At 38.6% G+C, this 23,191-nt stretch overlaps 1 long non-coding RNA gene across 1 annotated transcript; it reads right to left on the reverse strand.

Annotated features, from left to right (window-relative positions):
• Nucleotides 1–603: 603 nt before the first annotated feature.
• LOC112135118 (uncharacterized) lies at nucleotides 604–22,233 on the reverse strand. The gene is made up of 2 exons (XR_002916422.2): nucleotides 22,190–22,233; nucleotides 604–1,258 (listed from the first exon to the last, which is right to left on the reverse strand). It is a non-coding gene; the product is annotated as an uncharacterized LOC112135118 (long non-coding RNA).
• Between the last annotated feature and the right edge of the window lie 958 nt (nucleotides 22,234–23,191).

Consider the following 23,191-nt stretch of genomic DNA (forward strand, 5'->3'; position numbering starts at 1 on the left):
AAAAGAGAAATCTGAGTAAAGATATATATAGCAGAACTATTTGTAAAGTCTCACGTTTTAAGCAATTCAAACACTCCCAAATTAGGAAATATGGAAGGTAATTACATATTGCAGCATAAATGGATACGATGTAGATTAAAAATGAGAATAACATGACTGATGTGATGTGCAAATATATGAAAATAAGAAATTAGGATTGGTAAGTTTCTATTAATTTTTTAAATTTGTAAAATACATCTTTAAGAGTCATTACTCCAAATTACACACACACACACACACACACACACACACACACACACACACACAGAGTATTGTTACTAAAGTAAGATAAAAAGAAATCTGTCTGTGGCAGTTGTAGTTACTCAATCAAATGGCAATTCTGATGTTATGTAGATAGTGGTACTGGAACAAAAGAATATCTAAAACACAGACCACATCATGTGATATTGTGGCTGAGGCAGTGACTATCGGTATACAATTAAAATTGAATGGAATCAACTTTACAGGTTTCTCAGGCCACTCTCCTTATCTGTTTACTCCCTCTTTTCTTGTATATAGGTTTCCCTCAATTACTAGACATTTGGTGTGGAATTGTCTAAGTGAATTAATTAAATTGTTTTTATTCAGAAGGAACAAAGAGTTTAATACAGATAGATGCAGTTTATTTTCTTTGGAAGTTTCATGCTTGGCTGAATATTCATTTTCCATTTGGTTCCAGGTCTTCCTGGTTTTTTGGAAGACTGTGCTGGTTTGATGAGTATTTGACAATTCAAGTTTCTTCTACATAGAAGGCATCCGAATGACATTTCCTAGGAAAATTCATGCTGCGGCTACAGGCTGTGTGATAGTGAAACAACAATATTAGGTGCTCTGGCTCCATCCTTTCTGTCCCCTTTCAGAACATGTTTTAAACATATTAAAGACGTTTTTCTCTATTGTGGTAAGTTAATTTTGACTCTCTTAGATCAACAGTCACATCAGTCATTTGTTTTGGTGATGAGCACTTTTGCAATATTTCTTGTATAGAGCTAGCAGGAATCTTACAGTCCTTCTCCCAACAGCTGAAAAGACTGAAGTGTTGAAAACAACTTGTCGAATATAAAAGCAAGAGCCCTAGATGTCCGAGAAAGCACATCTTTCCTCTTAAAGTCAAGGCTGGCTGTCAGTAGGGCACATCCACTCAGCCTTTCTGGCCCTGTCCATGAGCACTCTGGATCTCTGCAATGGGGCAACGTAATGAACCATCCATTGGTGTTACCTGAGAGTGAAAAGAGAAAGATGCATAATGAACCATGAATCACAGGAGGTCGGGATGTGAACACTGGAAGGGGTGATGGCACATTCTAAATAGCCTTGAATAAGTATTATATGACTGCTATGAAGGTAGGAGATCAGGGGTAACTGAAGATTACCCCTGATTGCTTACCCATGGAGCTTATCATTGATCTTAGGACACACTACATACCCAGACCTGAACCTCACAATCTTCTTCTAAAGCATTCCAAAAAGTGCTACATGAGACGCATTCGATGAATACATTCAAAGGTGAGGCAGAATAAGGGCTGACTGGAGCAGACGGCATTAGGAAGATTTCCTGAAATAAACATGATTCACGAAATCTTTTTTTTTTTTTTTTTTTTTTGAGGTGGGGTCCTCCTCTGTCACCAAGGCTGCAGTGCAGTGGCGTGATCTTAGCTCACTACAACCTCTGCCTCCTGGGTTCCAGCAATTCTTGTGCCTCAGCCTCCCAAGTAGCTGGAATTACAGGCACTTGCCACCATGCCTGGCTAATTTTTTTTTTTTGTATTTTTAGTAGATATGGGGTTTCACCATGTTGGCCAGGCTGGTCTTGAACTCGTGACCCCAGGTGATCTGCCTGCCTCGGCTTCCCAAAGTGCTGAGATTACAGGAGTGAGCCACCATGGCTGGCAGTGATTCATGAAATCTAACAGAGCAGAAGAGGTAGCATATTTGGGAACAAAGGGAAATATGCAAGAGGAAGGGAGAGTACATTGTCTTTCTTATTTACTGAGAGTATATCATGCACCTAACCCTGGAGATGGTGTTTAGGGATCAAGAGTAACTGAAATAAGTTGGTGAAAGGAATGGTCCTGTCATGAAGGAGGTTTCAAGCTTACAGGGTGCCTAGGCAAGTTGAAGTCAATTATAAGAGTGGGAGAATGTTCATTTGGGCAATTGCAGGGCACTAACCAGTTGATTATTGGATGTGAGTTAACAGAAAAATCTTCTAGGAGACATTGGCAACTAAGTTAAGGCTTAAAGGAAGAGGAGAGATGACCTGGGTACGGGAGGCTCTGGCTGTCATGTGGAGAAGTTTGGATGTACATTTCATCTTACATCCCCCTTACAGAGGGAAATGGGGACCCAATGAAAGATCCTAAGCCAGGAATTGATAGGATTAAGTTTGCATCTTAAAGGAGTTACTCTGGTTACAGAAGTGACAATGGATTGGAGAGAGACAAACTGAAGGTGAGGATAGTTCAAAGACTGTTGTGGTGATCTAAGCAATCAATAAGCCAAGCCAAGGTCTCAAAGGAGATACAGGAATGTGTGCGAATTAATGGATGGACAGGAGACAGAATCGCAGCAGTGAATAAGGCTTGAAAAAGAGTGAGGCAAGACTAACTCCCAGGTTTCGGGTTTTGGCCATGGGATGGATGACAGTGCGTGTCCTGAGCTGGACAACACAGAAAGAGTTGTGGGTTTCAGAACAGGAGGGGTGAGACAGGAAGAGGCAACAAGTTTAGCTCTTCTTTTCTTGTTTAGTTTTTCTTTTCTTTTATGTTCTTTTCTTTTCTTTCTTTTTTTTAATTTTTTTGAGACAGAGTCTTGCTCTGTCACCCAGGCTTGAGTTCAGTGGCCTGAACACATTCACTACAGCCTTGACCTCCCCAGCTCAAGTGATCCTCCTGTCTCAGCCTCCCAAGTAGCTGGGACTACAGGTGCTTACCACCACGCCAGGCTAAATTTTGTATTTTTTGTAGAGACGGGGTTTCACCATGTTGCCAGGTTGACCTTGAACTTCTGACCTCAAGCAGTCTGCTTGCCTTAGCCCCTTGATTTTCTTAAATTCAAGATTCTTGTGAGACATCCAAGTGGAGATGTCTTACAGGAAGTTAGTAATGATGGAATGGCAAAGAACTGAGCTTATGAGAAAGGGACGTGGATTTGAGGGTGATGAGAAGGGTCGGAAAAGACTTTGAAGAGATATGGAACCAAATGATTCCATTTGGCCTTACAGGAAGTTAGTAATGATGTCTTACAGGAAGTTAGTAATGATGGAATGGCAAAGAACTGAGCTTATGAGAAAGGGATGTGGATTTGAGGGTAATGAGAAGGGTCGGAAAAGGCTTTGAAGAGATATGGAACCAAATGATGGATTCAGGAATGTAATTTATGCTAATTCCAAGGGTTCTTGGAATTATAGAGAGGAGAGCTTGATATTATCAGTGTCTGCTTATATTAATCCCTAAGGATCAGAACTTTAATGAAGCTTAAAGAAAAGTTTAGGAGGAAGCAGTGGTGCTAAATAGACTGAAAGCTACCAACTGGAACAGTAAAGACATCTCATATTGGTGCTGTCAGTGATTTTACTTAAACCATTTGCTTCTAGATAACATCAAACTTCCACCTGTAAGGCAAGGACAGCAATCTGACCCACAGCACTGTTTAAAACTGATCATAATATACCTTAAAATGATCTTGATCACCAGTCTTGATTAGTTTAGGAGTTCCTCACTGCATTTGATATAGGATTTCTAAAAATAGTGTTTCATTTGCCCAACTAGGATCATTCATATTTGTAAGGTACTTGACTTTGTATAAACACCTTCAAAGACATTACATCATTTGCTTCTCTCAGTAATCTAGTGAAATAGGCAAGAGAGTCATTATTATTCTTTCAATTTTACAGATGAAGAAAACTGGGGCTATAAGAGGTGAAATGACTTGTCTAAGATAAGTCACTATCTAGTAAGTGGCAGGTCTGGAAATCTATCTATTAAAGGCATCTGGACTACAAATATGATTAAAATTTTTACCACTATTCCATAACAGTCCATCACTTAGTCTTTTGATTCAGGTTAAATGATTTAACTAGATCAGCTGGACTATTCAGATTAGCGAATGTATGAGACAGTCAGCCATGTGCAAGTCATTGGGTAAGGTATTGGAGAGACACAATGACAAGTACAAGACATCTTTGGGAACTGAAAATCTCCTTGAAGCACATAAAATAAAAATGCTTGGTCAACTGGAAATAGTAATAGAGACATAAAATGATAGCAATAATCTAAGAAATCTTAAATTGTTGGGGATGGACCATCAGTACTCTAGAGATTCAGAGAGAAAGTCATTTGCACAAACTTTGTGGAGGAAGCATGACTTGAATTTAGCCTAGGAGATAATCAGAGAGAAAAATGAAAGAAGCTAAGGCCAGGACACAGACAGTGCACAATGGCAATGAGAAGGAACAGTCAAGATTGCTTGGCAGGGAGTAGAACTGGTTGGTTGGAATGGATGTTTTATGCAAGGATATTATGTTGAAAATTCTGTAGAGGTAAAGTGGGCAGTTGTTAAAGAGCTTTGAAATATTAATCTAAGAGGGTTAGTAAAGTTTTTTTTTAACCTGTGTTATTTTATCAGATTCATTCGTTTGCTTGTTTTTGTTTATTTTTTATGTATTTATTTTTTTGAGACAGAGTCTTGCTCTGTCACCCAGGCTGAAGTGCAGTGGCATGATCTCAGCTCACTGCAACCTCTGCCTCCCAGGCTCAAGTGATTCTCATGCCTCAGCCTCCAGAGCAGCTAGGATTACAAGTGGGCACCACCACACTCGGCTAATTTTTTTTTTTTTATTTTTCAGTAGAGATGAGATTTCATCATATTGGCCAGGCTGGTCTCAAAATCCTGACCTCAAGCGATCTGCCCACCTTGGTCTCCCAAAGTGCTGGCGTTACAGGTGTAAGCCACCATGCTTGGCCAAGATTAGTTTTTAAAAAATCACATGGGTTAATTCAGTGGAAGATTTCTGAAATTTCACTGTACTGATTGATTCATTTGCTAAAAATTAATCTCATTTCGTTATTCAGCTTCCTAACCACAGTTAGGGAAAATCTTCCCACCTCCTCCACTAGAAATCAACTGCATTTAAGTAATAAAAGTTTAACATATAATTTATGTGCTATTTTCTACTAAATTGCTGAGGTTTTCAAAAAGCAACCTGCTGAGGATCTTTGGAGAATGTTTTACCTGCTAATGGAGAACTTCCCTTTTTTGGGGACTTTCCTGAGAATTTCCTTGAGATTAGTTCTCATTACATTCAATGGATCAAGCACTAACACATTGAAAAAGACAACTTTTTCCAACAAGGGAAAGCAAATGTCAAAAACTGACAAAAGAAGTCAGAAAATGTGGCAATTCTTTGGCTTACAGTTAGAGAAGATGATGGCATCCGACATTTTAAGCTACCTGTTTAAAACACACACACATCCCAGCACTTAAGGAAGCTAAAGCTGAGACTATTTTAAATCTTATCAAAACCACTATCAGGAAAAGATGACAAAAAATACTGTATGTTTACTGATAGCTCTAGTCACTACTAATGTCTGACAAATTATATAGCCAGTAGACAACTTTGGGTTATCTTCTGGAGATATCAATGATGTTACAACATTGGCGATGGCTTAGCCTGAACAGTGACAAGAGGCTAAAAGCTTCTGTACTGTTGTCTGATTATGTAATATTCGAGGTGTGCCAAAAACTTCTAATCAGGATAAATGAGTTCTGGGTGGTGAAAAGAAAAATGCATTACCTATGTTAGCATAGATTCTGAGACGCTCATCAGGAAACACATTTCATGGTCTCAAAAGAGCTCTGTGGTTCTTCTTTGAAAGGCGAGTACTTTCCAACTCGACAAAGGTTTCACTATTACTTGGTGAAATTGAGTCAGGCACTGTTTTTCAAGTAAACTGAGTAAAAGAAACATTCATTTATACAAATTGCGAATCCTTCTGATTCCACGGAAGAGCTAATTTCCACATTCAGACCCATGAACTCTTCGGCAGGATCGACTTCATTCTACTCCAGCATGAAGTTAAATTAAATCCTCCAGAGTAACCAATTTGGCGAACTGTCTTTTTAAAACACTATTTTTTCTTCTTCTTCTTCTTCTAACAGATCTGGGTCCTATAATACAGGTAATATAAAGATTTCGACTTGAACTACATAAACAATCTTTCAAACACAATGGACCAACAGTAATTCTGTGTGAAGATAATTATTTCTTGATATCTTGATAATATGATGCATTTTTATTGGCTCTGGGATAACTTGTATGTATATTTTCATTGTAAGTGACTTTGAACTTTTGGTATCTGGTCTCTAGAGTTTTGGTGGCTGTGTTTACTTTCAGAAATTTTCTTATGCTACTAACAATAGGGTTATCTGAGATACAACTGAATCTTAAGTGCTAGCCAAAAAAAAAAAAAAAAAAAAGAAAGAAAAATCATGTCTTGGACCAGATTTGACCTGTAGGCTGCCAGTTTGCAACCACTGATTTAGTTCTATTCTTATTGAGTTACTCATGGACATATAATTTGTTGGTGACAGAGGTGGATCAAAAACAGAGGTTCCCCTAATTTTTAGCCTTAAATTTTCCCCATCGTATCATGCTCCCAATTTTATTTTATATATTTCTTCTCAATCAAACGGCTCTGTACCATTAAATTTTATTTTTAGAAATATCAAATCTGTCTTTGTTCCAGGTTGATTTCTCTCAATAAAACTTGGGTTTATAAAAATGCTCATCGCCTTTCTTCTATTTCATATAAAATGTTGAAAGGGCTTCGTGCTTGATTTTAAGTTAAGATAATAAAGTCACAAAAGACCTAAAAATAATTTGTGAGCAAATGTCTTTGCCTGCTGTCTTCACAATTTTTATTTCAATAATCACCTGAAATCAATGTTTTGGTGAAGAAGAATGCAGGTGGACTAAAAATGGAAATGTGTTGCAATAACTCGGTAGTGAATTTTATTATTGCCCCACATTGTGGATACTGTTGGTTATCCACCCAACACCTGTGCTCCTGTACTCATTAATTAAGAACCTAATTACTTATATATTCACCCCTCCCTCTGATGACTAAGGAGCAGACAACTTCGTTCTCCACTGTGGGAGCAGATCATGCTTAATCTGGGGCAGTAAGTGCAGGCATTTCTCTGTTTTTTCTTACTGGCCCAGGGGTAGGTCTATAGCAGTAGACCCAACAGACTGATGGGGGCACTTACACCCAGTGCTTGAGGGAGAGCTTTCTCTCTTGGTCCTGCCAGACATGAACAAGAGAACTTTGTTGTTCTAATTGCCATGGGCAGCCACCTGATGACCATGAGGGTGACCAACCTTAAGGTGAAATTGATGCCTGTAGGGAGGTAAGACAGAAAGAAACACAGTCTTTGTTGACATGATTGTGCTGATGATCATACTGAGCCTGGAGCCCTCCTTTCACTCTCTGAATTTGCAGTTATGTGAAATAGTACATTTCCTTGTTATTTAAGTTAGTTGATGATGGGGCTTTCTATCACCTGCTGCTGAAAATGTCATCGCAGACATTCTAAAGCTGCTAGAAGAGTGTGAGGAAAGATGTGTTAACTTGTTTTGCCTTCTCCTCTATGTTTACAATGGAAATCTGCAGTGCAGAAATGATCTTAACTATGTAGAAAAGCATTAGTGCGCGAGGCAGAAGCCTGGACTCTAGTTTGGGCCCTGGCATATTTATGGGCTATGTGATGTTGGATTAAACACTTAGCATCACTTAGCTTCTTTCTTTCTCTTTAAACGGGCAGAAAATACCTGCCCCAACTACCTTACAGGGTTTCTGTAAGAATAAAATAGGATAATGTCAGTGAAACTGCTTTGAAGAGTACAGGCTTTCTCTCTCTCTCTCTCTCTCTATATATATATATATATATGTGTGTATACATATATCTTATATGTATAAAACATATATAATATATATATTTACATATATATATTACATATATATATAGTTTTTGAGATGGAGTCTCACTCTGTTGCCCAGGCTGGAGCGCAGTGGCGCAATCTCAGCTCATTGCAAGCTCTGACTCCTGGGTTCATGCCATTCTCCTGCCTCAGCCTCCCGAGTAGCTGGAACTACAGGCGTCCACCACCATGCCTAGCTAATCTTTTTCATATTTTTTTAGTAGAGATGGGGTTTCACTGTGTTAGCCAGGATGGTCTCGATCTCCTGACCTCGTGAGCCACCCGCCTTGGCCTCCCAAAGTGCTGGGATTACAGGCATGAGCCACCGTGCCTGGCCTCAATATAGATATTGTAATTGTTAATCACCCACTCCTATGAGACTCCTCTTAAATATGTTTCTGATGAAATCATCACAACAAATCTTACAGGAGAGTGGTGGTATCCCCAGGATACAAGTGGGACAAACTGAGCCTCGAAAAGCCTAAATACTTTATCCATGGCCACCCAGATGGCAACCAATAGAATGGGCATTCCAGTCTGGGTCTATCTGACTCCAAACCTATACTTCACCCACTATGCGTCCTATGTAGTGTGATGAACTGTGGTTGGGAAGGCCTGTCAAAATCCTAGATGCAATTAAAATGGGCACCAGGAGTTGCTACTCCCCCTCGAACACCTCCTCTCTCCCGGCTCTGTGCTTGACCTCCACAGTCTCTTTGACTCCCCTCGAGAGCCTTGGAAGGTAAGGCATTACTATCCACATCTTATAGATGACAAAATGATGTGCAAAGTTCAAATGTCTTGCCGAAAGTTGCATAGTAGGCAAGTGACTGAGACAGGATTCAGACCTTTATCTAGGTCTACCAAAGTCTTAATTGAACGCATTACCTCCTAGGTTGGAAATGAAGCAGGTGATGTGAGGGCCAAGGAAAGAGATCACTATTATTGAGGTGTAAGCATGAGTGTGGCTGGGGTTTGAAGTCAAATGTATACAGGACAGCCCTGCTGTAATCAGTGCTGGCTACCTGGGTTGTTACTCTCTGATAACACCAATAGATAGTAAGTAGTTGTTACTCGCTAATGGCACTGATAGATAGTAAACTCTAATGGTAAACTCACGCTTATTACTGAGGTGTAAGCATGAGTGTGGCTGGAGTTTGAAGTCAAACATACACACAACAGCACTGCTGTATCAGTGCTGGCTACCTAGGTTGTTATTCTCTAATCCCATGTCAACCTTCGTATTGGGAGAGAACTGTTATGCACAGCCCTACCCCAGTCGGTGTGGTGCAGGGAGGCCCCACCAGGAGAGACCAGAGAGGGCCAGCAGGTCTGGGAGAGACCTAAACAGCAACCAGGGACATTTTTTCCCATAAGAAAAACAACCAGAAACTGAAAATCCCCAAACCTATAACATGCTAATAATTTTTGATATAAATAGCTTTAAAATTGATCACTGCCGTAAGCAATATACTAAATGTAATTCAAAAGTTTTTAGTGACATTGGCGTCATGGTCGTGCACAGGCACATTATTCTGTGATAACAATTGTTTAGTCTGTCTTTCCCTAATGCCAGACAATTTGCAATCACTCTGGCTCCCAATGCATTTTTCTTTCAGCATTCTTTCTCCTTCCTAATTTGGGCATCTGATTTGCTGTAGTCTGAGAAATCGAATAAATGCAGTTGTTAGAATTGCATGTAAAGTAGGAATCAATGAAGCCTGCGCAACCAGTAGTGTGGTGATGAGGGCTCTGTGGCTGCAGAGATTTTGGAAGGTTGGGTAATTAGTTACATTCCGTATAATAGGGTTTTCCTTAAGACTGATCAAATGAATTCATGAGGTTACTTGGTCCGATCCTCTCACACAGTATATAAGGAAACTATGACTCAGCTAATAACAATGGCCAATATTTATTGAGTACTTATGATGGTCCAAGAAATACTGTACACGCATGATCTCATTCACTCCCCCCTGCCCCCCGTCACAGCTCTGTGGACTAGAGACTGTTATGCTCACTTCACAGATGAGAAAACAGAGGCACAAGAAGGTTAAGTAACTTGCCCAAAGTTACACGGTTCCTAAGTAATTGAGAGAGAGCTCAAATCCACACAGACTGGTTGAGCAGGGCCCTTGTAACCACCGTGGGCAACTGGAAATGACTTGCCTGAGGCCAATCAGGAAATCAGAAATCAGTGAAGTGTAAAGATGAGAATTCAGGCCAGATGAGATTATCAGCCTAGGAGTTGTAAACTGTGCCTTGATGTCTAAATCCGGTGTTAACTACACACACACACACACACACACACATACACACACCACACAATCATGCTGGTTTACAAACTTTCCGAAGTTATCTTTCAAATCACCTAATTCCCCCACCAAGCCACTTTCTCTTTATACCACATTATAGTACTTTTTACTACTAGTGAGTAAAGGATTAGATGGGATTTTGGCTGTTTAGAATTCTGCTCTTTGCAAATTGTCCTGAGAAAAATGACCAGTGAAAATCTGAGAAATAAAATACCAGGAGAAACCATCCTCAGTATTAGCTTCATAATGAGAAGCCAAAATCAATGTGTGAAAGTTTTCATCAGGTGAGTAAATTTAAACATTTTTAAGAGGATATTTCTAATCAAACATTTATCAGCAGCCAATTAAGACTTTCCAGTCTTTTCCAAAACCCTGTGATTGGATATCCCTCGAATTACTATCTTATTTTTTTTTTAATCAAATTTCAAAAAGTAAAGGCAGGATTTGTATCAGGACTTCTCCCTCTTCTGAGGTTGTCTCAGCAGGGTTGTCTTAAGTGTCTGTTGGTTTATTGTGTCAATTCTATACACTTATTTGTCAGAGATAAAGTAAATGGTATGGGCTGAAGTTCTGAACAGACACCTCACCAAAGATCTACAGATGGCAAATAAGCATATAAAAAATGGTCCATATCATCTGTCATCAGGGAAATGCAAATTAAAACAACCATGATAAACCACGACACACCTATTAGAGAAGCTAAAATCCAGAACACTGAGCCCTCATTCACTGCGGATGGAAATGTAAAACGGTCCATTTGCAGCCACTTTGGAAGACAGTTTGGAGGTTTCTTAGAAAACTACACATATTCTTAATTTATTTATTTTTTATTTTTATTTTTTAGAGATGGAGTATGTTGCCTAGGCTGGAGTGCAGTGGTGTAATCATGACTTATTGCAGCCTTGACCTCCTGGGCTGAACCAACCCTCCCACTTCAGCCTCCTGAATAGTTGGAACTACAGGTGTGCACTTCTGCACCCAGCCAACTAAGAAAATTTTTTTGAGATGATGTCTCACTTTGTTGCCCAGGCTGGTCTCAAACTCCTGGGCTCAAGTAATCCTCCCACCTCAACCTCCCAAAGTGCTGGGATTATAGGAATATTCTTACCATGGATCCAGGACTCATGCACGTTGGTATTTGTCCAAAGGAGTTGAAAAATTATGTCCACAAAAAAACTGCACAAAGATGTTTACAGAAGTCTTATTCATAATTGCCAAAACTTGGAAGCAATCAAGATACCCTTCAGTAGATGAGTGGATAAATAAATGGTGATCCATCCATACAATAGGATATTATTAAGTGCTAAGAAGAAATAAGCTATCACGCCACCAAAAGACACTGAAAAACCTTAAGTGCATATTACTAAGTGAAAGAAATGCATCTGAAAAGGTTGCATTCTATATGACATTTTAGGAAAGGCAAAACTATGGAAATAGTAAAAAGATAAGTGGTTGCCAGGGGTTGGGGGTGGAAGGGAGGAACAGGTGGAGCACAGGGGACTTTAAGGTGGTGAAACTACTCTGTATGATACTACAGTGATGGACACATGTCATTGTACATTTGCCCAAACCTACAGAATGTATAACAGGAAGAGTGAGCCCTCACGTTCACTCTGGACTCTAGATGATGACGGTATGTCAATGTCAGTTCATCCATGTAACAAATGGACCACTCTAGTGGGAGATATTGTTAATTGGGGAGGCTGTGGGTGTAGGGGAGCAGGGAGCATATGGGAAATCTCCGTGCCCTCTGTTCAATTTTGCTGTGACCCCAAAACTGCTCTGAGTAAGGTCTATTTCAAAAAAAATTTCCTCAGAAGCTTTTATGCATAGCTCAGAAGATCTCTACTGCACAGGATAATTATTGCTGTTGATAAAAATTTCATTTAAGTTTGCAACTCTGCAAGGTTTCATTTTGGCAAGTTAACATTTTGCATCAGTAATGCATATTTCTTTATACTTCATTTACTAGTGTTATAATTTTGCAAAGATTTCCAGTAGAGCATTTATTTGATCACGTATGCATACATACACATATGTGTGTGCCCACATGTATTAATGCATGTGTCTGAATTTGTACATGTCTTTACAAACACATACATACATGTGTGCCCACTGTATTAGATCTCTGTTGGTCACTATTTACATAAAAATTTTCTCTATCTCAGTTGTGGTAAATGGTAGTAGTAAACAGAAATCAGGATGTGTGAATTAGGTTATGTGTAACCATTTGCCATTTGCACTGTAATTAATTTTATATTCTGTGCATCAACAGTATGTAAAACACCCTGTCTGACTGTTCCTTGAAATCTAGGGCTTCTGCTCTGTGACTCCTGACAGTGGGACTCCAAATTTGTTAACAAAGCAGAACAGGAAGTCCTGACCAGGGCAATGGGACAAATACTTGGGTACAGGAGCACTTAGACCAGTCCAGGCCACTTCCTGTGCAAGCCTGGGAACTGCATTCCTTCACGTGCTTTGTCTACCGCTCTCCTTCTCTGAAGGAAGGAGAGAGAGAGAGAGAATCAGTCTGCAGGAGAGGAATCCTCTGTAGACACATGCTTCAATGGTTCCCAACCTTAAGGAGTTCAGTGGCTGATTCATGCATGTATTTGGAGGCGCCTTATCTAATTATAACTACATGGCTGTAACTGTCTTCTTTCAGCCAGTGTGCCTATCCAAGTTTCCATCTCTGTATCTGCTCTAACAGATCTTTCTAAAATAACTTTCACCATCACATACAAGTGCTCACTTTGAAACCTGATTATTAAGTCCACGGAGTACTAGCTGATGTATTTGCTATTTCCCAATTGGAGTTCTGTTCAAGATATCATTTCATAGCATTGCGGTTTGTTTTGATGGGAAAGTGGGAACATTTATTTGCTTTGTGAAGTGAGAGGAGGCACCTAAATGCAAGATACATCTGATAGGATGTATCAGGGGAACACAGGGGGAAAAGATCCAATAACAGTTGTAAATAGTAGCTGCTATTTATCGATCATCTAACATACATCAAACTCCATGCCATGGGCTTTGCATACATTATCATAATCATCCCAAAGACTGTATAAGGAGGGCTGTGTTGTTTCCCCTATATGGATGAGGAAACCGGGACTCAATCCTTCTTGGCTATGAAACATATTTTTTGTTTTCTTTTCTTTTTCTTTTTCTTTTTTTTTTTTTTTTTGAGACAGAGTCTCACTCTGTTGCCCAGGCTGGAGTGCAGTGGCACGATCTCAGCTCACTGCAACCTCTCCCTCCCAGATTCAAGCTATTCTCCCAACTCAGCCTCCTGAGTAGCTGGGATTACAGGCGTACTCCACTGCGCGCGGCTAATTTTTGTATTTTCAGTAGAGATGGGGTTTCACTATGTTGGCCAGGCTGGTCTCAAACTCCTGACCTCGGATGATCCACCCGCCTTGGCCTCCGAATGTGCTGGGATTACAGGCGTGAGCCACCGCCCTTGGCCCATATTTTTTTCAAAGGAGGCTTTAGACATAGAAAATTTGATACATGGATTCAGATTCTCAGAGTTTAATGTGGATTTTGGAAAATCATTCCTCGACTTTGTTTTTCCCACAACTCTTTTGCGTTTAAAGTTTCTATTGGATCCAATTTTACAATTTTACTAAACAATGTACCTTTATTGTTTTCAGTGGAGCATGGGGTTAAGAGTGTGGATCTAGAATCAAACTTCCTGGCTTTCAACTCTGACCATGCCACTTCCCTGCTCGGTGACCTTGGGCACAGCAACTAGTTTCTCTGTGCTTTCATGTTCTGGTCTGTAAAACGGGTAATTATGGCTAGCACCCTCCTCACTGAACTGTGATGAAGGTGAAACAAGTCCACGTGAGCCACGTTCTCAGAACTGCATTTGGTATATGGTAAGCAACATGTTAGGTAGGTTATTTTTACTTTAATTCACAGTTCCTTCCAAGCTACTGGAATGTCCCTCTTCCAAATATAAATGTGAACAAGGAAAAACACGTCCTTTAATACATACGTTGTTGCATTTTGAATGTTCAGTTGTCATTGAGAACATATCCCTTCGTTATAAAAGGAAGTACTAAAGAAAAAGAGCCTGTGGTCCTAAAGGGCCCCTCAATCTCAGACATAGCTGATAAGCTGGATTATCTTGTCAAGGTTGTGAGAGGAGTGGAAACAACAGGAGTGTCCAGGGCCATTTCATTGCTTTTGTTAAATAAGATGAAAATTGACCAACTAGTAGCCCATGGCAATAGGTTAGTCAAACTGAGACTTGACTAAGAGGCTGATCATAATAATGTAACGAGAAAAATGAGCAAGACATTTGAATGGCAAGGTTGTGTGGGTGGCAGGCTTGTTGTTGAGGTAACTGATGTTATAACTTTATTGCACTCTTATTTCAGTCAAGTGAAATATCCCCATGACAAGCCAAGACAGAGCTCTGCAACAATAGACGCTTACTGTTCTTTTCGTTCATTCTTTCTCTTTCATTCTTTCTCCTTTCTTCCTTCCTTCCTCCCTCCCTCCCTCCTTCCTTCCTTCCCTCTCCCTCTTTCTTTCTTTCCTTTCTTTTTTCTTCTTTCTTTCTCTTTCTTTCCTTTATCTTTTTCTTCTTCTTTCTCTTTCTCTTCTTCCTTCCTTCCTCTCTTTGTCTCTCTCTCTTTCCATTTCTTCCTCTTCTCTCCCTTCTTCCCTCCCCCTTCTTCCCATTCCTTCCTTCTTTACTTCTTCATTTCCTCCACTCCTCTTTTGAATTTTGGGTAATCAGCTCTTCTATTTTCTTAAAATAAATAGCCATCGAAATGACTTTGGCAACACATGCATTATAGGCAGCGACAAAAGTGTAGGTTTTCATCTGCCACAAAGGTTAAAGAGCTTTAACTTTTCAATTGTCAGCTTTAACCTGACAATTCCTGTCAGCCCTGAATTGTGAAAAGGTATGGTAGATAAATTGTCTAAATGCATTAAATCAATGTAAGTAACATGCAGAGAATAGGGGAGAAAGTTTGGCCTAAAATGGCTACACATAACAAAGAAACATTTAAAAAATGACAAGTTGAATGTAGTCTCCACTTCTTCATTAACTTTGTTTTGATGATTCTGTACCGACTTGTTAGAACTACCATTGCTGTAATATTGGAATGGTATAGTAAGAAAAACAGAGTGTAATTATTCAGTGCACTCAGAGACTTCTGAGACATCCTGCTTCATTTTTTTCTATAGAAGTCAGCAAATTCAACATCAAACATTCTGACAGGGAAGAAGCAAATCAAACCAAACAAAATTTAAAAACTTAACACAAGAAAGTATCTTTTAATGTTTGTTTCTGTTGCCTTTTCCTCTATGATGATCTCACCTCTCAGTTTTTCCTTGGTTAGAAAGTATTTTAAATGAATTAAGGAGAGTCACAAACGAGATGTCAGAGCAAATTCTTACATCAGAAGTAATTATTTACCCACCTCCAAACTCCCTCAGATATTGAACTGCTCAAAATCTGATTTATTTCTATCCCAGTCATCTTAGGAACTTGTGATCTTACTTTTCTGAGCAATCACATAGGATGTACTTATTGCTTTAGTTATTACTTAAGACATATAACCCTCGCATGTCAGGTTTTTTTCTTTTGGGGCAAAGATTTTCTCATGTGTAAATCTCATTTACTTGTGAGATGAGAAGTCTGGACTGTATCTTATGCTGATGTTTCTCCTTGCAGCAGTCTCCTACATATAATAATAGGCTTCTCAATAGGTCTCTGCAGCCTGATGGGTGGTGTATGCCTAGACCTCTTTCTCATGTGAGTTTGTACCCAGCAAGAGCAGGACAGCTTCTCATTGGCAGTGGCTGGGTGGTTGCCAGTAACTAAACTTTTTTTCTGTCAACAAAAGGAGGAGGCGATGCTGGGCCCCGTTTGGGATTCAGCCTTCCTCTCGTGCTAATAATGTGATGTGTCGTAAACTGGGCTATTCACAGATTCACATGAAGAGCAATCCTAGGTTTGTTTTTCTTGTGAACCCGGGAGAAATGACACTCTTGTCTGTAAATTCTCACCGGAGTTACACATGACCTTGTTCACGCTAGGGCATGGTAGGTCTGAGGCTAGAAAGATGAGAAGAGAAGAAGAAGATTCTTGGATTGTGGTCTGATCTCTCTTCCCTCTCTCCCATAGTCAAATCCCGGCAAAGGAGAAAGAGGCAGGCATAGCTCGAGGGTGAAAATGTATGTTCACAATGAATGAGGCTCTCGGGAGGTCTAAAAATGTACCCCTCTGTCTAGAGAGAGGGAAAAAAATTGGAGAGGCAGCTATGCCTTCTTTTATTCCCCATTTGGAAACAGAGTTAAATCAATGCAATTGACTTCAACCCATGAATATCATGTGTACATTTTTCCAGACTCTTAATTTTAAAGCCAGTGTTTGGAAATGTTCAGTGATGACATACAGGTGGCATATAAGCAAATGGCCAAGGTTGAAGTTATCACCGAGTTTTCAGGTCACCTGCTAACCGTTCAAAGTATCTGATTCCAAAGCAAATAGATCTGATTCCAAAGTGAAATATTGTATAGCTCTCAGGATCTCCTTTGGGGCATTTAAGCTAGGTAAAAGGACAAGAAATGATCTATTGCACAGGCTACCACTGCAGTCAAAGTCACTAAAATTCCTGGAGATGAAAATTTTATTTCATTTCTTTTGCATTAAATCATTCATAATGGCTTTTCCCTTGTGAAGTTTTATGAAAATGGCAACTATTTATTCAGATATGCAGATAAAACTCTAGCAATTAATATTCTTTGCATAATCGTTACTAGGTCTTTCTGAGATATTGATCAGCTTCACTCTTCTGAAAATATCTGACAGCTCCTGTGACCATAGTCAGCTCCCTGGGCCTCAGTTTCTCCATTTGGAAGAAGGCTATGTGAAACTATTGATCTATTAAATATTACTATCTTTTTGATTCATAAAAACAGAATTACTATGAGGAGTGCTAGTAACAATTTATTCGGAAGACTTCTCTGGGCAAAATATCTAGAATATTAATTCCATATTGAGAGAAAAATCTGTTCATCTACACCCCACTACTTCCACTTTATGCATATTTGGTAGAGATGGGGAATGAGAAGCCGCATTTGACTTATGAGACTTATTAGTTTAGAGAAACTTGTATTACATGAAATTTTTATGAACTGACCTCCTACTTGTACTGATGCTGTTTTTTAAACTTGTTTATTATGCAAACTAGTGGATAGAAGGCCTGGATGATTTCATGTTCTCTACAATAAATCAGAGTTATTAATCACCGTGGTGTGTGGTGTAGTTGGTTGCAGTTTTCTCAATCAAAGGGTGAAACAAAATAATTTTTATATGCTATTTTTGTAGGCATTTTTGGCTTTATAATGAATATTATTTTCAATATAAAAATAATAATTTGAAAACAAAGCACTATATTTTTGTGACTGTGCTATTTCATCTCCCTCAAAGCAATCTATGTTACAAGCTCTTATCTTTAGAAGTTGCATTCTTGCAAGGCTATTCTACAAGAATACACACTTTGCTTAGACTCAAATCCATATGACATATTCAATTCATTATGTTGGGATTGATACTAAAAAAGTCAAATAGCTATTGGATAATTATGTATCATCAGAAGATTTTTTTTTCCTTTAGCTTAACATTATTTAACAATTTTTTGACTGCTGTGTTTGAAGTTCTTGAGTTACAGTTTTTAACCTAGATACTCCTTTAAAGCTTTTGAGATGACTTTTAAAAATGTTTGTGAACCAGGTACGGTGGCTCATGCCTGTAATCCCAGCATGTTGGGAGGCCGAGGCAGGTGGATCATTTGAGGTCAGGAGTTTGAGGGCAGCCTGGCCAACATGGTGAAATCTTGTCTCTACTAGAAATACAAAAATTAGCCAGGCATGGTGGCACACAGCTGTAGTCCCTGCTACTCGGGAGACTGAGGCAGGGGAATCACTTGAACCCAGGAGATGGAGGTTGCAGTCAGCCAAGATCACACCATTATATTCCAGCCTTGGTGACAGAGCAAGACTCCATCTCAAAAAAAAAAAAGTTTTTATAGTACTTGAGTGTTTAAATGGGACACCAACTACCGGTTATTGTGCTAATCTATATCTACATAACAGAACTCAGAAAGTCTCTAAGGAGAAAGATCACCATGCTTCTTGGAGCTATGCAATGAAGACTCCTTTCTCTTTTCTTCCTGGGGATTTTGTGTTGTCAGCATTAAATTTGTTCGAATTAAACTTAAGCTGGATTTCCCAAACGTGTTTGATCCTCACCTGGGGTGTCTTTAAAAAATGGAGTGCTTAAAAAATGCGTGTGTTCAGAATTTTTGTTTGAGAGTTTGTTCTTCAGGTCTAGGCAGTACACAGGAGATTCTTAGGATCAAGCAGATTTGAAAATAGTGTCATTGAGGAGAGCCCAGAATCAGCTAATTCTGCATCATGATCTCATTTCCAAGAATGTACTAATCAATTGAGTTGGGAAAAATAATTTTTAAAATAAAGAATGAAACATTCTACACAAATGCTATAAAATTGGAAGACAATTCATCTTTCCTTTTAGTCCTTGCAGAACTGTAGCTATTTAGGAGCATATCATCAATCTGCAGTATTAGGAATTATGAGACCATGCAACGCTGATTCTCCTTACAGTTGCTATCGATGAAACAATCCCAGACTGGTTGTTAAAATGACCAAATTATCTCTTTCACTTGCCTCGTGGTCCAGGTGTCTGGCAGAAATAGACCCAATGACCATTTTGAATTTCAGTTGACAGTACTCACACTTCATTTATTATTGATAATATGGACACTGTCTGGGAGTGTTTTCAGAATTTTCAATCACTTGTAAAATTCTGGGTTATGGTGGCTACAGGTGAAAATGGCTTATATCTACATGGGTGACTTAGCAAATGTGGAACTGTTGTTCTCAGCTCTCCTTAGCCCTTCATTAGGAAATCATGGACAAGCTTGTTTTTCTTGCCTGGGTTTACCACAGCCAAGCCCACGTGACTGGAGATGAAACTGCCTTCTTTAAAGCACACCAAAAAAGTTTACTGTGTGTTTTCTTCTCAATTTTCACAATTTTATTGGTCTTTAATAAGCATTTTCTCAAGAGCTTGGCAGTTTCCAAATGTTTTAAAATCATTTTTTACTAGCGGCTTCCACGACACACCTGTGGAGTGGGTCTGTGCTCTCAGTCATGTTTTTATGGGACGTGTACGAGCAGAAATGTAAAGAGGAGAGACAGAATCCCATTTTTAAACTCAGTGCCTTACTTTAACCCACAGGGAGAAAAGGGAGGACTTGCCTGCTTCTTCAGGTTTGATGTGCTATGAGCAGCTTCAGTAATGTGGTTTCAATGAGCAGGTGCTTTAATTTCATTGTTTCTATTAAAAAACCTCCTCAGAAACGCAATTTATGATAAGTTTGGGAAAGTCGATTCTCCAACTCATAAGGATGAATGTATTGCTTAAAACCTAAACTAAACAACTCCAAACTTTAAAAAACTACCATGTAATTCTGGTTGTTGGGAATAAATCCTACAATATGATTTTTCAGTGCAGATAGGTGACAAATTAGAGTAATGATATAATGACTTCTGCACATCTATCCTTTACACGAAAGGTGTTTAATTTACTGAAATACAAGCTCGTGATTAAGATCTAAGAATTTTTGTTAATAACTTTCTGATTCTTCAGCCCCCTTCCTAGAAGCAATCCTTTACGTTTGGCCTATTTAAGCTCTCACAAAAACTATTTATCACAATTCTATGTGAGTTCTGAATATTTCTTTATTTAACCACCTCCAGCTTAAAACTTTCTTTAGTCACAATTGCATCATTTATTGGGCATTTGAAAACTTGAGTTTAAAGACCTAATAACCCCTTAATTCCCTTCTTTCTTTTACAACACTTCAGATACATAGCTGTTAGGAAACGGAGCTATTAACTCTAAATTAGTTAAAAAAAAAAAAAACTAAAAAGTAGCTCCTCTAGTAAAATTTATAAGCTTGTAGAAAGCACAGATAGTCTGTCTTCTCCAATCAATATTTGAATTAAGTGGTAGTAGTTTTTTGCTCATTAAAAAATGTTTTCAATAAGAAGCAATGTTTTGATAAATGGAGGGGAAAATTCAAATTACATAAAGCTTTATAAAATTATTTTCATTATCATATATATTTATTTTTAGGTGTCTGACTTTGTTACAAAATTGTGTTATTTTTGTGATGTTAAAAGTTGAATTTATTTTTGCCTTAGTTAAACTAAATTTAAAACTGCTTTTTATGCTTTGTTTTTTATGTATAAGGTTAGAAAACAAACAGTCCAGCAAATGAGAGTCCAATATCAATAAAAAATTTCCAATATGTATAATTAATAAATATTGAAAATATTTTTATTTATTGTTAATAATTTGTTAATTGAGAAAACCTATTTTCTTTATCAGAGCAAAAATAAAAATTCATATTTAGAAAAATTTCATTTCTCTCTTCCTATTCATCTAGTCCATAGGTCAAAAGCAAGCAAAACATGTATTTTGGGGAAATATATAATTATGTGTATGAATTATGCTTTTATATAAAGGTAAAATATAGGAAAAAATAGGTTAAAGGAATTTTTGAATTTTTAAATGCAACTACACATATTATTCATATGTATTAGTGTATTTTACTTACGTTGTGTCAATAATATTTTTACTTACTTCACACATTGTGAAGGTTTTATATTTATCTCAAATTATGAATTTCAGAATGATGCAATAAAAGTTGACCTACATTTTAGAAATTATTTTACTGAATAACTTTTGATGGTGATATTGTAAGACAAGATAATTCCAGATAAACACCAATAAACTAAACTTTCTTAAGAGGAAGTTGGTGAGGCTTTAATAAAGTAGATAGAGGCAAATTCATTCCACGATAACTTTTAGATCAAATATACTGCACTGAGATTAATTGTTCTTTTTTGTCTGTCTCTCTTTTAATTAATATTAATTATCATCGTCATCATTCAAAATTTGACATTGCTAATATATTGTCTTTTCACAGAACTTTCCTTGTACATCAAAGGATGGGCCGAGGGTGCTGTCAACCAATTCTGTTCCTCCGATCTCTTCAAACACAGAGTTGCCCAGGCTCTGACAGTTCTGACGCATGGATAAGGACCGGTTACTTTGCATTTTTTTTCAATATGGCAGAAAATTCGAACTCACATTTTAACAATAAACACTGAAATAATGGGCAATATTTCTTTACATTGCATTGAATGGAGAAAGGATGAGAGAAAGGAAAATGGAAGTAATCTTCGACCTTATAGAAAATGGGTGAGTTCCCTGGAATTAGGATCGGCTTTTACAGCATCCTCCTCAGCCCTTCCTTGTACAGTGTAGGATTTTAGCTTTAAGGTAGAGATTTCTCCCAATATCATAGGATCTAATCGTTCAATCTATCATTCAAGAATGACAACAATAAAGATATAATTAGCCGTCATTGTAGTCAAATTTACTACACTTCCTAGTAGGAAGCACATTTGTGTTTTTAGTCCCTTTGAAACTCAGGTCCAGTCTATAAGGGTGGATTGCAGGCAGATCTTCAAGACGAGTGATTATTTTCTAGGGCAAAGGGACGGGTCTTGGAGAGTTAGTTTACCTGCAGTAATAAGCCTCATGGGACAAATCCAAAATGCGCTAACCCTGTACCTAAGGAACCCGGAATGGTGAGTGTAAACGAGACCCATCTGGTAGCAGTGATTCAACACACGCCTCAACAGCACTACCCCAAAAAGAAACACGTTGAACCCTTCCAGAAACTCATTCTCAAGGCATGCACATGCAAACAAAGAGAACCCCAAGACTCACAGTTCATTTCAATTCACAAGGGAAAATTTTCGGGATGATTGTTGCTTTGACGTTGTCTTACTGTTGCAGAAGGAAGTCAAACCTGTTTTTAATTGCAAAACCAAATGGTTTATGCATGGGCTCTGCCATGCTTGTGTGAACATGTCGCTTTTATAACCCCCTCCCCCCTCCACGAACACGAGACTAGGCTTGCCAGCATTGTGTTTGAGCGCGGTCACATTTAAAATGAAGGGCCTTCCAGGGGTTTTTGAAGGTGAGTGGGTGGGGGGGATGTCAATCTGTCAGAGATATCACCTTAAGTGGATCTATCTGCCTATATGTTACCACTTGCTAATTATGGATTTGGGTGATAATTGTCATAAGCTTTGCCACAAAATGTGCAGTAAAATGCATTTTCTGGGGGCAGAGGGTGATGTGCGGAGCGGGCCGAAGCTAGGCTGTAAGGGCTGGTAATCTACAGATTGAAAGCCTGTGCTGTAGGATTGTCTCACTGTTTAATGTTCCAATGAATACACATATTGTTGTGTGTGTCGGGTTGCTTTAGGCAACATTGCTGGCATTCCATTTCAGGAACGATGTGTGTACGCAGAACTGAGTATGCAGAGAAGTTTCTCTTCACATGGCCATAAGGGGCCTTCAGGAATACTGTCTCCTTATGAGTGCTGTCCTGGAGAGGGCTAAGAAAGAAGATCAAATAAATGACTGATAAAATAAGGAGCTTCCTTGTATTTGTAAGTAGCAGCCAATCACATCAAAGCTCAATCTTGGAAAAACTTTGAGATGGGTCTTAAATATTTGTTGTTCCAAAGATTACTTACAGATAAGGAAGAGAAAAGCCAGAGAAAAAGGCCAGTGATGTATGAAAGAAATCTATGTTTTTTTTGCAAAGCATCAGCAATAAAAGGTATAACCTAAAAATAGTTTCTGCTTCTGTGTTCAGTCCTTGAAGCTACTGCCACCACCAGCCACTGGTCGATTCATTAGTTGTCATTGTTTCTTCAT

Source organism: Pongo abelii, chromosome 8 (genome assembly GCF_028885655.2).
Source record: "Pongo abelii isolate AG06213 chromosome 8, NHGRI_mPonAbe1-v2.0_pri, whole genome shotgun sequence".
In the NCBI taxonomy this organism is placed as follows: Eukaryota; Metazoa; Chordata; class Mammalia; order Primates; family Hominidae; genus Pongo; species Pongo abelii.